This window comes from Podarcis raffonei, chromosome 11, assembly GCF_027172205.1.
Source record: "Podarcis raffonei isolate rPodRaf1 chromosome 11, rPodRaf1.pri, whole genome shotgun sequence".
NCBI lineage: Eukaryota > Metazoa > Chordata > Lepidosauria > Squamata > Lacertidae > Podarcis > Podarcis raffonei.
The window spans coordinates 13,088,374-13,103,131 of NC_070612.1; the positions used below are offsets into that span (position 1 = coordinate 13,088,374).

The 14,758-nt window shown below is 42.8% G+C and overlaps 1 protein-coding gene across 1 annotated transcript in view; it reads left to right on the top strand.

The window, feature by feature from the left end:
* The first annotated feature begins 13,250 nt into the window (after positions 1-13,250).
* The window catches only part of RAB27B (RAB27B, member RAS oncogene family), a 103,759-nt gene continuing 102,251 nt past the window's right edge, over positions 13,251-14,758 (top strand). The window contains exons 1-2 of the mRNA XM_053408098.1: positions 13,251-13,376; positions 13,525-13,616. The gene's annotated coding sequence lies outside the window, so the exon portion shown is untranslated. The remainder of the gene's footprint in view (positions 13,377-13,524; positions 13,617-14,758) is intronic.

The window sequence follows — 14,758 nt, forward strand, 5'->3', positions numbered from 1 at the left end:
GATGTTCATGCATTGTTCAAGTTTAATGTATTCAATGGCATTGGCAATTGTATTTTCTTTTTTAAAGCACAGAGGTACTTTATTTTTATAAAAAATAATTTGCTTTTTTCTGCTCTTTCTCTGTTATCTATCTATCTATCTATCCATCATCTATCATTTCAGCAACTGCTTTAGGACTGTGCTAAAACCAGGGAAGAGAAGGTTTTTTTTCAACAGAAACTTTCCCATTGTGAAATGTACTTCTCCTTTTTAGCAGAGAGGTTTTTAGTAGATAAGTTTTGTGGCACTTCCCCCCCATTAATCAGAGTATAGGCAGGCAGCATTGTCTTCACTCTCATCTGGCTTTGTGACATCATCATGTGACCAGATCTGACTGGCTGCATGGCATTGTCAGGAAGTCTGTTTAGAGAGAAGGCTAGGCTTTGTGCCCTTATTGTTTCATATTCATGATGGTGGCGCACTGCTAAACCTAGCTGGCTGCATTGGGGGTTTACACTATCTTTGATTAAGATTGTACATGATTTCTGACTAGCTGGCGTCGCTTTACTAAAGTTCCAATTCGATGCACACTTATTGGGAATAAGTCTTATTTAACTCAGTGCAACTTACTTCCTGAGTAATAGGAAATGGCAGCTAAGCTGCGGATTGGAGATAGTCTATAGACTACGTTCACACATGTTAGTTACATCCATTATCACGAAGACTTTTAGGAATGAATGAATCACTGAAGATAAAACCTTCAAATCTCAGATACAATGTTGAGTAATGGAAGCAGTTCAGCTGTGAGTCATTGGGCAATTCACGCTGTTCATCAGTATTTTTAGTTGAGATGGCCTTTCCCTCTCTCAAAAGCCACTGCAAAATTACCTAAGGACAAGCTTGCCCTAAGAGAGAGAAGGCAGAACAGCTTAGAGATGGCCAGCCTAAAAGTCATCTGCCTGAGGGAACAACTGTGTAGCAGCTACAGGTGTATAAAGGCCTTGTATCCACCCCATGCAGTGATGTTTCCATTCTGCTGCAGTTTGGGTTCCTCAAAAAAAAAAAATCATTTGGCTTGCTGTTCTCTGTTCTCTACAATAGCCCCTCCGCCTCCCCCTACCATACTGTGCCACGGCCAGGCTGTGACATTCTTCTTCTTCTTCTTCTTCTTCTTCTTCTTCTTCTTCTTCTTCTCTTTAAATCCCCCCAATAAGTTTAGAAGTTAAGATGTTCCCAGGCTACTATGGGAGAAGTTTCCTTTAGGGGTTCAAGTATGGTGTCTCGCACCAAATTCCCAATCAGTCAGATGTTATTCAGTAACACTTTGCAGGACAGAGTTCAGAGAGTCTGCAGGAACTTTCAATTAGGACAAAAATAGATGTCATCTAGCTGTTTCTCCTCTGGCCAGCTAGCTTCTGCCACCTGGTTGCTTCACAACCTCTTCATCTTACCATGGTCCCTGAAATGCAAATTGCTCAACCCATCAGAGCCCTCCTTGAACATTATACAAAGCTGTTTTCCACTCTAACACGGAGTGTTAGGTAAAGGTAAAGGGACCCCTGACCATTAGGTACAGTCACGGACAACTCTGGGGTTGCGGCGCTCATCTCGCTTTATTGGCCGAGGGAGCCGGCGTACAGCTTCTGGGTCGTGTGGCCATCATGACTAAGCCGCTTCTGGCGAACCAGAGCAGCGTACAGAAACGCCGTTTACCTTCCCGCTGCAGCGGTACCTATTTATCTACTTGCACTCTGACGTGCTTTCGAACTGCGAGGTTGGCAGGAGCTGGGACCGAGCAACGGAAGCTCACCCCGTCACGGGGATTCGAACAGCTGACCTTCTGATTGGCAAATCCTTGGCTCTATGGTTTAACCCACAGTGCCACCCACGTTAGCTTCCCCTTTAACTGGGTCTTACCAGTTTGTGATCAGGCTACACTCTTGTGTGGAGATGGCCTCCCTGATAATTGGTTTTATGGAACATATAGGAAGTGATGAAAGGCCATTGCCTCCGTCCCGATCTGATAAGCTACCTTTGACGGAGGTTCCCCTTTCTCATGATAAACAAAAGTGGCTTTGCTCTTCCGAGAAGAAGAGCCCACTCAGGTTGGTTGATGGAGTGCTGTGACCGTGAAGTCAGTGTAGTGCAAAAACATTAACAGGAAGGTAACATTAAATGGAAGAAAACTGAGATGTTTTTAAAATAATAATAACAACAACAGAAATCTCCCTATTAAGTGTTTCGACAAGAAAATAAGGTCTCCCGGTTTTGAAGCTGAGCTGTAGAAAGAACCTACTTGTGACATATAAGCCAATAAATGCACTGGGGTGGGGGTGAAATAAAATTAAGCCAGACAGATCAAATGTACATACCAGTGTTGCTCAGAAATGGTTGCATGGCAACAGAGGGGTGGAAAATTGCCATGACGACAAAGAGAAGCAACTGGTGTAGTGGTAACTGAGAGGCAGCTTAAATGTTTGTAGGAACACGTGGTATAGTCCTCCCATGGCTTGGGCTTAGACTTCTCCCTTACATCTGGCTTGGCTTTCTATGGGTAGGGAGCTTTCAAAGTGGGGACACAAGTCGTCCTTTTTCTGTATTGTGAGATGGTACAGTAAGCTGCAGGATGTGGGTGGCACTGTGGTCTAACCACAGAGTCTAGGGCTTGCCGATCAGAAGGTTGGCAGTTCGAATCCCCACAATGGGGTGAGCTCCTGTTGCTTAGTCCCAGCTCCTGCCGACCTAGCAGTTCAAAAGCACGTCAAAGTGCAAGTAGATAAATAGGTACCGCTCCAGCGGGAAGGTAAACAGCATTTCCGTGCACTGCTTTGGTTTGCCAGAAGCAGCTTAGTCATGCTGGTCACATGACCCAGAAGCTGTACGCCGGCTCCCTCGGCCGGTAAAGTGAGATGAGCACCGTAACCCCAGAGTCGTTCGCAACTGGACTTAACAGTCAGGGGTCCCTTTACTTTTACCTTTACAGTAAGCTGCAGACAGGCATGGCCCAGGAGGCCACGCTTGAAAGGATGAATCATAGAATTGTTGAGTTGGAAGGGACCTAACTCATCTAGTCATCTAGTCCAACCCCCTAAAATTCAGGAATTTCAACTCGATCATAGCTCTAACTGTGAAGCAGGTCAACTTTAGAGGAAGACTACTTCATTGGATAACCCTCCCTGCCTAACAAAGAAAAATTTCCTCACACCACAATAATTTCAGCAGTGAAAGCTTGGGAACCACAGAGGGTGCTGCTTTGTATCATGTGTGGTGTTGTGGTTAGAGTCTTGGACTCCGACCTGAGAGACCAGGGTTCAAATCCCCACTAGGCCACGAAGCTCACTGGGTGACCTTGGGTCATTCAGCCTAACCTACTACACAGAATGGTTAAAGTTATTATTAAATTCATTACTTGCCCTTTGCCCTAAGGTCCCAGGGCAAGTTGAATCAATTAAAACATACCAATTAAGATGGGGAGGGGTGAACCATGTACACTATCTTGGTCTCCTTGGAGGGCAGGCAGGATATCAATGTACAGTGGTACCTCTAGATGCGAACAGGATCCATTCCGGAGCCCCATTCGCATCTAGAAGCAAACATAACTTGTGTCTGCGTATGCGTGGGTCACGTTTCGGCGCTTCTGCGCATGCACGTGACGTCATTTTGAGCGTCTGGGCATGCGCAAGCGGCGAAACTCGGAAGTAACACGCTTCGTTACTTCCGGGTTGCCGCGGAGCGCAACTCAAAAGCGCTTATCCCGAAGCACATTCAACTCGAGGTATGACTGTAATAATAAATATGCAAACACGCATATTACTATCAGATCTCTAAATAACTGAAGCCCCTGGGCAGCATACATAAAAGTATAACAAGCACATGGTGGATTAAATAAAGTACACCAGGTCAGAGCCATAGGTCCAACTAGTTCAGCACTGTCTACACTGACTTTCAGCGGCTCTCCAGAGTTTCAACCAGGGGTCTCAGCCCCACCTGGAGTTGGCAGGGATTGAACCTAGGACCTTCTTCATTCAAAGCATGTGTTCTACCACTGCTTCTTATCACCTGGATTAGATGAGCTTCTGGAGGTGCTAAACTGGTGCCTAGAGTTGGTACTGGGCTAGGTGAGGGCCAATAAACTGGACGTAGATGCTTCTTGAATCCTGGGTTCTGGTACAGGGTATGCCGGTTCAGTACCTGTGGCCATTTCTGGACATGGATAGTTTGGCCCCAAAGTGATCCATACTCCAGATACCTCCTGTTTGTGTTACTGCAATGCGCTATATACGAAGTTGTTCTGGAAGATGACTCAGAAGCTTCCAGACCCTCCAGGTGTCCCTATTTTCCAGGGACAGTACCGGATTTACATAAACCATCTTGGTTTCTGGTTTGATCCTGGAATTCCCGCCCCCTCCTTAGGATGTCACTATTTTCATCTGAGAAATGTTGGAGGGGTATGGAGCTATCCGACCCCCAAGCCATCGGAATAGGAAATGTTTAACTTATTATGTTTCTATATATTTGGAAACTGCCCAGAGCGGCTGGGACAACCCAGTCAGATGGGTGGGATAAATTATAATTATAATATAATATAATATAATATAATATAATATAATATAATACTGTCCTGGACCCGGAGGTCTCAGGGCAGTTCACAGGATAAAATTAGAATAAAAAACCACAAAAGACATAATCAGAACAACAACCACCCAATAACAACCCCCAACACATTTTTAAAGGGCATAGGTTGTCAATCAACCCAGCTAAAAACAGTTTTAAAAATTTTTTTTAAAGCAATTTAAAAGAAGAAGCAGTGCTCTCTGCTGGGCAGCAGCAGTCCTTATAAACCTGTTGGGTCTCACCCTGGGCCAGGTGGAGAGAGGCAGTGGCAGGGCCCTCAGGCTCTCAGAAGGTATAATAATAATAATAATAATAATAATAATAATAATAATAATAGAAGTCCCTGTTTTCATTGGATAAATGTTGCTTTTTTATATGCAATATTTTATTAATTTTTCCAAAAATAAAATAACAACAATACAAAAACAAATTGACTTCCATCTAGTCCAGGCACCGCCAAACTCGGCCCTCCAGATGTTTTGGGACTACAATTCCCATCATCCCTAGCTAACAGGATCAGTGGTCAGGGATGATGGGAACTGTAGTCCGAAAACATCTGGCGGGCCGAGTTTGGGGAGGCCTGCTCTAGTCCCTTCCTTGGTTCTATTATTTATCAGCATACCGCATGCCCATTGTTAAATTTGAAAACCATTGAAATTACCTATTATCTATTCATAACAAATTACAAGTAGTTTAAAACCCTGCTAATGTATTAACCTGTGTACAATGCTTCTGTATATATGCAAGAAACATCTTCAATTCTTCCTTAAATTCGTTGTCGTCTCTTCCTCTTAGTTTCATTGTCAATTTTGCCATTTCAGCATATTCCATTAATTTAACATGCAATCATCTTTAGCTGGGACAGCTACTTCTTTCCAATGCTGTGCTAATAATGTCCGTGCGGCCATAGTTGCATATATAAATAAGTTATTTTGTGATTTTGGTAACTACACTCCTGTAATACCTAGTAGGAAACCTTCTGGTTTTTTAACAAAGGTTATTTTAAACATCTTCTTCATTTCATTATAGATCATTTCCCAATATTAGGGATGAACTTCAATCAGTACAGAAAACAGTTGCCAGAATTTGGATGGGCACAACCCGGAATTATGCACGTTGTGTCAATTTCTCTGGGTTTACCAGGAAAATACCTTTAGTGATTTAAATGCTGCAGACCACTGTGATGCTTCGCTAATGTGGAGGCATTTTTCAGCAGGTTGAGTTGACATGTTAAGATTATGACCCTTGTCTGTTAACCCAGAGCAATGAGGGAAAGGTTGGGTGCTTTGCGGAACACAATGTTTCCTTCTGCACTTCAATAGATATAAGGATAAATGCCAGCGCAGTCTCTGCCAGGCTCATTTGAATAAATTCCATTCCAAGAAGGTTAGGGCAGTTGGCTTTTTGAACCACTTTGGACACACAAGATGGCCGTTGAGCAGCCTGTGATTTGCCTAGAGACCCAGCTGCATACGCTGAGGAGATGTCCATTCTGAGGTGATCTTTCTGTAACAGAAGGGACTTGATGAAGACCACTTGCTTTGTGTTGCTGCTTATTGGGTTTTATTTACTTCAGGCTAGTTTTCGGGACAGAGTTCCCTCAGTTTTCCATGAACAAAATGCTCTCACACACGCATGGGGAATCTGTGGCGCCACAGACATGGGTGAACTACAGCTTCCCTCAGCACCAGCCAGCATGGATGATGGTCAGGGATGGTGGGAGTTGTGGTTCAATGGCAGTTAGAGGGTGACAAGTTCCTCACTCCTGCGCTACTAAGGGATGTGGGTGGCACTGTGGTCTAAACCACTGAGCCTCTTGGGTTCGCCGATCAGAAGGTCGGTGGTTCAAATCCCCACGGTGGGGTGAGCTCTCGTTGCTCTGTCCCAGCTCCTGCCAACCTAGCAGTTCGAAAGCACGCCAGCGCAAGTAGATAAATAGGTACCACTGTGGCAGGAAAGTAAATGGCATTTCCGTCACGGTGTCCTGTTGCACCAGAAGTGGTTCAGTCATGCTGACCACATGACTCAGAAAGTTGTCTGTGGAGAAACGCCGGCTCCCTTGGCCTGAAAGCGAGATGAGCGCCGCAAACCCATAGTCACCTTTGACTGGACTTAACCATCCAGGGGTCCTTTTACCTTTTTACTGTGATGATCCACCTACATCAGAGCTTTCCAAACTGTGTGTCGCAACACATTAGTGTGTCGGCTGCAGTGTGTAGGTGTGTTGCACGAACGCTCCCCAAAGGGGTTAGTTTAACCTCCAGTTTGCTAGCAAAACTGAATTACAGCGTGGCGAAATGGTGCAAAACTGAATCACTGTATCACGAAATGATGCATGTCTAAAAAGTGTGCCACCGACATGAAAAGTCTGGAAAGCTCTGACCTACGTAAAAGGCAAGTGGTTTTGGTTTTACTCCCCTGACCTCACCATAAGTGCAGTGCTTTTACTTTACTGCCTTTGAGTGGACTTGCAGCAGCCAATGTGCTGCTGTAGGAAAAGGCGGCTTTGCTGGTTAACTTAAAAAGTTAAGACAGGTGGTTTTCAGCTGTTTTACTCATTTAAATTAACGGGCCTAACTTAGTCACGTTCACTCATTTCAGTGGGTCTACTATTATGAATAAAAACATAGTTGAATATTATCCAGAATCTGGAGATGAGACTTATTTTGATTCCAATCTTTTGACAGGAAAACAGTGCAAAAATTCATGATTTTAAGGTAGCTGTGTTTGGGCACCAGTGTGAGTGTTTCACTTACTGCCCAAACACAAGGCACAAACAGTGGCAGGAATTCACGTTCTTTCTAACGCAGGTCTTTTTATTTCTGGATTTCTTTTAAAATCCTGAATTTTTGCATTGGTTTGCTTTTTATTTGCTGTGGAAAGTGTGGTTGTTGTTATTGCTATTTTTGACGAGTGACAGAACAATGTTATTAGTAAAGTTAGTAGCAAAGCCATTAATATTAGCATGGCAGTGCAATCCTATGCATGCCTACTCAGAAGTAATTTTCATTGCTGTTGTGTAGGAGGATGAAAGGCATCCACTCAACCAAAGGCCTGGGTGAAGACAAATCCAATTATGCTGGATTTAATTGATTTTATGTATGTTCTCTTGCTTTAAACTGTCTCATGGGAAGTGACTCAGAAATGAAATAACGAAATCATCCTCACTGTCGTCTTCACCATCGTCAAAATCATGGTCCCGTTATTAATATATAACTACAAAAACATATAATAAATATGCAAAAATACATTTAAAAGGGGGGAAGCATGTTCGTTTAAATATTAAGACAAATCAATATTGTTAACGTTGCCATTTAGCCATAATCTAGAGAAAAGTAATATCTCTATACAAATTAGTATTAAACAGTCTTTGTTTCCTTTGAAAAATGTGCTGTTATTTATTTTTTTTAAAAGCCCTGCCGGTGTAAATGAAAATACATCTATCATTATTACACCGTATTAGAGAATGAATGAATGAAGGAATGAATCTTTATTTGTGTCAGCCATCGGCCAGAGCAATAAAACAACAATATGATATATAAAGAATAGAAATAAAAAGTCAATTGTATAAAATACATTTTAGGGTTTTGAATCAATAGTCAAATAGTGGATCTTATTCTGATTGCTGGATTAGAGAGAGTTGTGTTTGCCTGTGTGACTGAGAAAAAGAATGGTCTACAGCAGCAATTAATTGTATATAATACTCATATTTTAGGGTGGGGATGCAGGGTGAGGGAGACATTAGCCTAAGACTAATGCAGCATAACTAAATATTCATATCTAATCTTCCTTAAAAAAGAAAAGAAAAAAGGATTGTGTGACTTTGATTTTAGCAGTACAGTGGTACCTCAGGTTAAGTACTTAATTCGTTCCAGAGGTCCGTACTTAACCTGAAACTGTTCTTAACCTGAAGCATCACTTTAGCTAATGGGGCCTCCTGCTGCTGCCATGCTGCCGGAACACGATTTCTGTTCTCATCCTGAAGCAAAATTCTTAACCTGAAGCACTATTTCTGGGTTAGCAGAGTCTGTAACCTGAAGCGTATGTAACCTGAGGTACCACTGTAATGTTAATGGAGGGGGGCGATTAACCTTGAGAGTCGTTTTGCAATCCCTGTCGCCTCCCTCACTCCCCATTACTGAGAAATCAGTTTGTACCTGTGATTTTCATAGTCAAATTGACCCCCAATGGCAATTTTGAGGAATGATGGGGGGGGGAGGAAATTGCTAAGCGCCTGCTCCCCTAATCAACTTCTCCACTCCCTGTGACTGCATTCCCCTAAAGAAAAAGAAAAAGCACATCTATGTGTAATTTGAGCCTCGGGTCTATTAAAAAGTGCTTTAAAACACTGCAGTGGAAGTTATTACAACCCATTCCACAGCTAGTCATTTTCTGTCAGCAACTTGCTGGCTTGAATTTCCAAGAAGATAGGGGGAGTGTATGCGGAGGGGGAGAAGTTCGTGCAAAGCCCAAGTTGCAGCAGTGGTCATTTTAGTTCAGCTGCCCTCACAGACCCACTCCAGCTAAATCCATTGAATCCAGGAAGCTGCATGCAAGCACAAGAATAAAATGCACTTTCTAAATTAAGTTGCCCAGAAGCTGGGCAGTTTTAATAAGTTCAGGCCCTTCTGTAATGTAGAAAACACACACACACACACACAGAGAGAGAGAGAGAGAGAGAGAGAGAGAGAGAGAGAGAGAGAGAGAGCAAGACAGCCTTACAACATGATTTGGGAAAGAAATTGAGGCATGTGTGCCTCTCTGTGTGATGTTTCATTCTAAAAACTACAACTCCCAGAGTTCAGTAGTTCCTGCAGGCACTTCTGTATATCCAAATAAAGAGTCAACAGCGAGGCTGCAGGAGGCAACTGTTATGAATTGTGCAGCTTATGCACAATCCTGTGTTTCTTGCATGCAACCGTGACACCCCTTTCAGGGTCTGGAATTTGGACAGCAAAGATAAATCAAAGCTAAATGTTATCTGAGATGGACTATCTCCGATCAACAATAGAAAAAGATGTGAAGTCTGGTTGAGTTGCTAAGTTTATCAATTAGGGGAGCGTGGTATAATGAATGTTGAGGCAGTACTTAAAGCCTTCAGTGCTGAACAGAACAGATTTTACATGCTGGAAATGCCCAGCAGGAAATGCACATTTGCTCCATATATGGTGGAAATGTCCAATCGTAACTACCGGTAATTATTGCAGGCAAACAGTACAGGCTGTCTCTGATCTAATAGGGGCCACTCTGAGACTTACCCCAGTGTTGATTCTGTTTAATGTCATTGAGAATGAATTGGTAAAGAATCTGAAGCCATTAGATTATTTGCTGTTGGTAGCTGCTAAGCTGGTGGGCTAGAAAATGGAAGTGTCAACAAGCTCCAAGAGAGTGGGAGTGGTTAATAAATTGTATGGATTTGGCTGATATGGGTAAATTAGCTGAACTAGTTCAAAAGAGAGAAGGGAGGTTGTTACGTATTTAGTGGTTTGTGTTTGCCTGAGTTTGAGTCTGGACTAAGGCTTCTGAGCTCCTGTGTTCTGATTCGATACATGATGTCCAATCACAGAACATTTTAGGATTTGGACCTCTGCCATTGGCCCTTGAACTCTGAGTCATGATTCGCAGCTTGGAAGTTTAGGCAGCCAATCACGTTGGGAGTGGGAGTGGCACAGGCTTTCAGGAATGTATATAAGCAGTTCCTTGTCCCTGTTTTCCAGTTATGTAGTTGAATAAGGGTTCTTGCTGTTGTCGCTGTGTCTTGCCTTGTGGGAACCCACGTACACTTAGGATATCACAGAATGTTGCATTTGCTGAAAGATGGAACCGTTTTTGCTGCATGTTAAGAGTACAAGATTCAGAAACAGGACTGGAAAGACATCTGTTTTTGTAAATAATATAAATAAGTGAAGAAAGAAGGGGGAGTAAGTGCCATTGTATCAAAACGAAGTAGGCTACTTATTAAAAATGTGTGAATAGATGTTAATTGACACAAACTTTCATAAACATCACACTAACAACAGGCTCGTTTTAAAATAGTTGAACACTAATAAAAGAGTAAAACTAATCATGCAAGCTGTCAGTTCTAAAAGCATGTAGAAAAGCCAGGATGCAGTAGGTCTAGTCAGGAGAAATATTGTGTGTGGCAGGGGTGGGTCTTGTCTGCCTGCAGCAATAAAGAGAAATTATTCCAAAACATCAGCCTTAAGGGACTGATACACCACAGAGAAACAACAAATATGTAGCAGACCTTGGAAACAGAATGGGAAGTAGGAAAGATGGATGCAATTTTGTGATTTAAAAAAACAACAGTGGTTTTAATAAATTAGAAGAGGCCTTCTTTTATTATGTCAGAGCATGTATGGATTATAGCCTTTCAGGCTTGGAGAGTCTCTGAAACATTTGTGGTTATTATTATTGTCAAACTTCTGGTCAACTCTTTTCTTCCTCAGGTTTAGCCAATTTTTGTAGCCAGCTGAACAAACTGATTGATGCTTCAACAGACATGTGTACGTTTTGGTGTTATAATCAGAAGTGCTTGTTGGAGAGTATCAATGCAAATAAACACATGTCTTTGAGCAGTTTTGGAGCTGTTTTTAACAGAGTTGTGTATTTCTAAGAATGTTGCCTATCCATACGAGTGCTCATGCAGCCCTTCAAAAATAGAGAGGGGCGGAGGCAAAACTACCTGTTTCCCCAGAGCAATGATCAACTGTTTCTTTATTATTATTATAATCATTATTTTATTATTATTATTTTTTAGGAAAATAAGTAATAATCATAAATAACTAAGAATAAAAATGTGCACCCCACCACCGAGACCATTCCATTGTAACTATCCAACCTCCCAAAATTTCAACACCTCTTGAGATGGTTTGATCCCCTTTCTGTTTTAACAGTACAAATTCTACAAACACCCTCCATATCTCCTCAAAATCATTTCTCCTGCATATTCCCTGTCTTACCTTAATGGCACATGTTAATTTATCATTAATGGCTATATCCCACACCTATTTATATACCATTCTTCCATTTTATATTCCTCTTGCCCTTTTCACTTCCTAGCTATAATAACTCGTGCAGCTGTCAATAAATTTGTGAGCAAGCCCTTCATAGCCTGCAAACCTTCTCCCCCATCGTAAATTGATAATAACGCTACTTCTGGGCTTTCGTCAGCTTTAACCCAGTGATTTCTGTTATCTCCTAAAGCATCCTTTAACAAAAAATTGTACGTATTTACACCCCCACCACATGTGAACATAGTTCCCGGTTTCCTGGCATGCCCTCCAACATAACACCGAATATTCCTTGTTTATTTTATTTAATCTGTTGTTGTTGTTTGGTCGTTTAGTCGTGTCCAACTCTTTGTGACCCCATGGACCAGAGCACGCCAGGCACTTCTGTCTTCCACTGCCTCCCGCAGTTTGGTCAAACTCATGCTGGTAGCTTCGAGAACACTGTCCAACCATCTTGTCCTCTGTCATCCCCTTCTCCTTGTGCTCTCCATCTTTCCAACCATCAGGGTCTTTTCCAGGGAGTCTTCTCTTCTCATGAGGTGGCCAAAGTATTGGAGTCTCAGCTTCAGGATCTGTCCTTCCAGTGAGCACTCAGGGCTGATTTCCTTAAGAATGGATAGGTTTGATCTTCTTGCAGTCCATGGGACTCTCAAGAGTCTCCTCCAGCACCATAATTCAAAAGCATTTATTTAATCTGACTGATGTTAAATACCATCTCCAAACTATTGTAATTTTCTTTTATTCTTATGACCAACTATTTCAATGTGTCTTTTTGCAGACAGCAACAACAATGAAACACTGTTGTTTCTCAAAACTTCATCTCGATCAGGGAGGCCTGAATCCAGCTTTTGCTCTGATTCTCTCAACCTTGACAGGTCCTTTGCCCAAGCAAATTTATAGCACATGTGTTGTTTATTATTATGTGTTTCCTTCTGTTAGATCAGAGTGTCTATGTGTTCCCCATCTCCAACACTCAATTTTCTTGAAAAAGAAAGAGAAAGTTTGTCTCTGTGTAGCCCAAGGATGGGAACCTGTGGGCCTTCAGATACTGGTGTACTATGGCTACCATCATCCCTGACCACTGGCCAGGCTGGCTGGAGCTGATGGGATTTGTACACAAACAAGAACCATAGGTCTCCAGCAGGAGCCCCATCCCTGCCTTGCAACAATAAGTTGGACTCCAACATCTGGAGAGACGTCTGATGTGCCTTTGTGGGGGGGGGGGAATAAAACAATGTGAAGCTCTATTCTGTGCCCGTCCCCTGCAACACCCCATTATTCCAAGAAAATTTGCACCACAATCCTTGCATGCTTACCCAAAAGTACTCTGCAGCTAGTGAACTTAGGGGCTGCAGCTTTTGTGAGCCTCAAAAACCATTTTTCTTTGGACAGCGTACCCTTGTCTTCTTCAGCACTGGAGCAAACATTGAGTTTTGTTCTTTTAAAGAAAGAAAGGTGCTTCTTTGGCTTAGTAGAACCGTAGGATTGTAGAGTTGCAAGGCTGGTTTTGAATTGTCAGACTTCTTCCGACTTAAGCCTTTGATCCCTTTTTCTCTGCCCTCCGTGGCAACTTGGAGCTGTCTGAAAACATGCCAGGAGTCGGGTTGCAACAAGGCGACATTGCAGACCCTGGCACTAGGACCTCCCAGACGCCTTTTCTGAAATGCTGGCTGGTAGCATGTCAGCGGTACAGAGACAGAGCGGCTCTCGCTGTTACACAAGACGAAGGGTAGCCGCCGCAGGAGCATCCTTTGCCTCTTGAAAGCCAAGGTACCTGTTTATCTGCTTGCCGTCCTCAGCATCCTTAACCTGCCAATTGCTTTATCAGAGGCTAGCAGAGTTTAGCTGCAGCGGCAGAACACCAGTGGCAGAATTTTCCCCTCCCTCCTCTCATACCTGTGTTTTCTTGCGTCCGTAGAGAGAGCAGACAGAAGCAACAGTGCCGTTAAGAAATGGGCTAATTATTTTCCAGCTGGCAGAATCCAGAGGGATTATTTCACACCAAAAAGTGTAAGTAGCTTTTATATCATCTCCCCTGCATAGCTTGTCACTACTGCTTTTGCACCTTCATCTTTTGCAAAAAGAACCACACACCAAGCCTCAAACCAAAACAAAGCACATCCCCCTTTCCTAGAAACCTCCCAGTCCTCTTGTGGGGGCAGTTTATGAAATAAAATGTTTATATTTGTTATAACACATGTCAAAAAAAGTCTTTGCAAAGTCCAGTATGGGTCATGTGCTTTTTTTGCTTGTTTATGTATGGTCAGAGATGATTTTCTGTTTGCAATTATCATTATTATTTTTTCTGTTGTGTTCTCCATGGCCACTGAAAGGAGGGCAGGGGATAAAGCAATTGAAAGAGGAATGACTTGGGTTAAAACCAGGAAGGAACTAGTGAGCGTGGGAAACCAAAATACTTGAATTTATTCCAGTTTGGTTCCATTGTCCTCAGTGAAATGAAATAGTTTTTATTCAAACTACTTTGACATGCCCAGGTTGTGGGCCAGATTCCAAAGGGCCCAATTTTTATTTTGAGACAAGCCTCACCCCCAAGAAAAACATCTGGCGATTTTGTGCCATGCCACGACAGTTCTTTAAAAATTAGACTATCAGTGGTGCTGTAGAGGTGAAAGGGTCCAATCCTGCATTGCAGGGGGCTGGGACTAGATGACCCTTGGGGTCCTTTCCAACTCTGCCGTTCTAGGAAACCATATGTCAGGTTAGTTTACATGAAAACACAGGAGCAACAAACATCCTCATAAAGAATCATATGCACAGGCCTGCATGTTGAGAGACAAGGAACATTGCTTGAACCCAACTCTCCCTCAAAATACCACTCTCTTGCAACAAGAGGTGTACTATTTGCATGTTAAATCAGAAGCGAATCTTATTTACATGCTTAAGTTTGCTCCTTTTTGGTTCTGTGCATCAGGCGTGGTTCAGTTACAAGTGGCTTTCTCTGCAAGAAAGGGAGTCAATCTGGATGTGCAGCAGCAGAGTTAGATCAGTGGATCTGAACTATTGGGGTATGTTGTCATTTTCAGCAGAGAAGTGGCAAGAGGAAAGAGGTGTGCTTCCCCACTGTGGTTCCTTGCAGCCCACCTTTTCCCCTGCCTCTTTCCCCTGCGAGGCAGCAAGATCCCTGGCTTGAG